Here is a 3,900-nt window from a genome sequence, read left to right as displayed (position 1 = left end):
TTTTAAAGTGTTGAAGAGCAGAGACATCAGCTTGAGGACTAAGGTGCGCCTGACCCAAGCCATGGTATTTTCAATAACCTCATATGGATGCAAAAGTTGGACAATGAATAAGGAAGATTTAGCAAATAGCGAGGTATAAATTCAGTGCCCAGTGTTGCTATGATCATTGTTGTCATTGTTGTTGCTATCATTGTCATTGCTTCTCTTTGTGAGTAAAGAGACCCCTCTGATGTGTAAGATGGGCTATGTCACCCACTGAAAACAAATGGACTATGCCATGAGAAGTGTACCCAGTTTCCATTCACCTTCTTGATCATGAAGGCATATGTGCTTTGGCATCCATAGACTCTTTTCCTGCCCTTAATATGGACTTGAAGAAGAATTGTTCCTCACTTAAAACTGGTTTCCTTCCTGAAGAAAGAATTTTGATGGCACTTTCAAATGCATCCCTCTCATTGGTTGTCAATTTACTGACTGATTGTTATGTGGTGATCTCAAGACAGGATGAAATCTATTTTAAAAAATTTCAGGAATGCAGCACACCCAAGGTGTAAGACAGAATGAAGCATGCTTCACCTTTGTCACTCTGTGTGGTCAGATCACTGGCTTAGATATTGGAGTTAGTGAGTCAGGATACTTGAAGAAAGAATGACATTCAAACATGATTCATTCAAACCTATGGAGAAAGAGATTTTTGCCGAATGTTTTATTGAGCACCCACAATGTAAGCCACCAAGAACCTCAAGTAATCCAACAGCCAGACAAGTATTTTTGTTTGATCAACCAGTGAGCGATGCATGAAGTGATAGCTAGGGGATAAAAAGAAACATAAGATCCAGGACCTACTTTGAAAGGAGTATTCACCCTAGTTTGGAAGACAAAATGAAAATATATGAATCAAGGAACTTGTGAATAGAATTAAGTGTTAATGCTGTGGTATGACCCTAAAAGTAATATAAGATCTCAAAGAAAGGAGAGTTCAATATAAAAAATGCGTGGTCAGAGCAGGCATTTTAAAACTCTCTTTACATAATTTTAGTGTTTTTCTACATGTCGTTTATGAAGTTAGTGTCTGCGCACCAAGTGTAATTTTGGTAACTTCAGATCCAGGTTAAAGCTATGTGAGATGTAGTTAATGTGGCTAGAATTTAAAATAAAAACCAATTAATCGAAGATGCAAGGTTGATCAGAGGGTTATAACTGGAGTAGGAAAATGGAATACTGTTCAAATTTTCATAGGGCCTCTCTGTCAACATTGAATAACAAGCCACTATGAAAACTTCTGCTTTTTGTTTTTTGAAATTTTTTTTTTTTGAATTGAGTGAAGGTTTACAGAGCAGATCATCAGTTTCCGTCACAGGCCACCTGTTTTGCTTCATCTCAGTGATTGCAGTCCTCTCCCTGTAACAACAGTTATCCTACTTCCTCCCTGTGGTTCCTATTTCCATTCCACCCTCCCTTGGTACCCTTTGAATATTGTCCCTAGGTAAATGTTGCCCTTTGGATCATAAGTGGTTGACCATTTTATGGTGAACAGACCTCACTAGTGTTGTTTCCTTCCCTAGATACCTATCCACTGCTTGGTTCAAAATTGGGCTGCAAGGGTGAGTTCATTCCAGACCAGAAGGTTAGCTGTCTACTGTTGTTTCAGTTGCTTTCTGAACAATAAGCTCAGTCTTTTATATATATATATATATATATAATTTTGACTAGTATTCCATATTTTCTTCTACTCTATCCACGAGCTTCTAGCATGATCCTTTTCAGAGCAGTTGGTAGTGATAACTGGCACCATCTAGTTCTTCTGATCTCAGACTCATAGAAACTGATGTTTATATGTTCCATTAGTCCATTAAACTAATTTTCCAAGCATCTTCAACAATTTTCATCACTCTTATTTCTTCCACACATGGAGAGACCAATAGTGGCACCTTAGATGGCTGCTCAAGAGCCATCTAACATCCCACTTGCTACTCATTAAGTAGATTTAGAACACTGTGAATTATGATATGCCAATTGACCATGGTGTCCCCCAAGACGATGGTCCTGAGACCCCAAGCCCAGCAACTCATTATCTCAAAGTGTTTCATAATATCCTAGAGGTTTTGATCATTTTGTCCCCTGTATGCTCTACCATGTTCATAGGTATGTTTGCAGGAAAGGTAAATACCCATGTACAAACATCCTGTTTCAAACCCTATGTATTTGTGAGTATACTCCCACTCTTCCGTGCATACCCACTCAGCTTGTGTATCAGTCCATGTATCTGCCTGTAGAACACTCTTGTTGCAGGGTTGTACATATAACAGTTTTCTATCCCCTTTGACATTTGCATTCCTCCCTGCATCTTCACTTGTCTTCATCATTCTTCTGCCAACTTCCCTCTTGTTGTAGATTATCATCACTATCACCCAAGTTGACATAGGTCTATCTCTAGCCACAAAACTACTCTCCTTCCATCCCTCCCCTGACAACCATCCCTGGGACAAGATGGTGGATAGGGTCGATGTGCAGTGAGGAGCTCCGTCAGCAACAACACATAATACTGGACCAAGCAGGCTCATGGGGTGGTGCTAGAACTCTGAACCACATAAAAGGAATTTTTAGAAGCTTAGAAGGCTTACAACTAGGGGAATTTGTAACAGAATCAAGAAATCAAGTGTTTTCTAATTCAAGACACTCAGCTGCTCCTAGAGCCACCATCTTGGGAGAGACCAAGTGGGGGAAGAATTAGAACAGCCACAAATGCTTGACAGAACCATGGATATAGAGGTGTGGACTCTCTATTATTGGTATCTGTTCATTTGTCTCTCACTGTCTGTGCACCTCCCTTCTGGTGACTAGAGGGGTTGCCTGAGCGAATGGACACCCTACTCACACCCCTGTGGAGGGTTCTACTACACATGTGCACAGATCTCCTCAAAATTTAAAGTGATAGTTTCCACTTAAAACCAATGGCCACAACTCATCTGTCAGTTTGTCGTACTGTGGTGGCTTGTGAGTTGCTGTGATTCTGAAAGCTATGCCACCAGTATTTTAAATACCAGCAGGGTCACCCATGGTGGACGGGTTTCGGATGAGCTTCCAGATAAAGACAGACTAGGAAGAAAGAGTGATGAATGAATTCCAAATATTTAGTCACTTAGGAATAGCAGAGAAACGCTGTCAACTAGAGTGCTGGAAAATGAGCCCCTCAGTTTGGAAAGCACTCAAAATGAGACTAGGGAAGAGCTGTCTCCTCAAAGTAGAGTTGACTGTGATAACGTGAATGGAGTAACACCGGTGGGAGAAAAGCCTGTGGAACCTTCATTTGCTGATGGGGCACAACTCAAAATGAAGAGAAACAGCTATAAACATCCATTGAAAATCAGAACATGGAATGTACGAAGTATGAATCTGGGAAAACTGGAAATTGTCAAAAATGAAATGGAACGCATAAACATCAAATTGATATCTTAGGCATTAGTGAGCTGAAATGGACTGGTGTTGGCCATTTTGAATCTGACAACCACATGGTTTACTTTGCCAGAATTGACAAATTAAAGAGGAATGGTGCTATATTCATTGTAAAAAAGAACATATCCAGATCAATCATGAGGTACAACACTGTCTGTGATAGAATAATATCCATGCACCTACAGGGAAGCCCAGTTAATACCACGATTATTCAAATTTACACACCAAACACTAAAGCCAGTGAGGATGAAATAGAAGAATTCTACCAAATTCTTCAGTGTGAAATCGATCAAACATGCAATCAAGATGTGTTGATCTTTACTAGTGATTGGAATGCAAAGGTTAGGAGCAAAGAGGAAGGATCAGTAGTTGGAAAATATGGCCTTGGTGATAGAAATGATGCTGGAGAATGCATGATAGAATCCTACAAAACCAATGATTTGT

The sequence above is a fragment of the Chrysochloris asiatica genome, unplaced genomic scaffold, assembly GCF_000296735.1.
Source record: "Chrysochloris asiatica unplaced genomic scaffold, ChrAsi1.0 scaffold00170, whole genome shotgun sequence".
In the NCBI taxonomy this organism is placed as follows: domain Eukaryota; kingdom Metazoa; phylum Chordata; class Mammalia; order Afrosoricida; family Chrysochloridae; genus Chrysochloris; species Chrysochloris asiatica.
The sequence above is the reverse complement of the archived record's forward strand: the minus strand, read 5'-3'. Positions refer to the sequence as shown.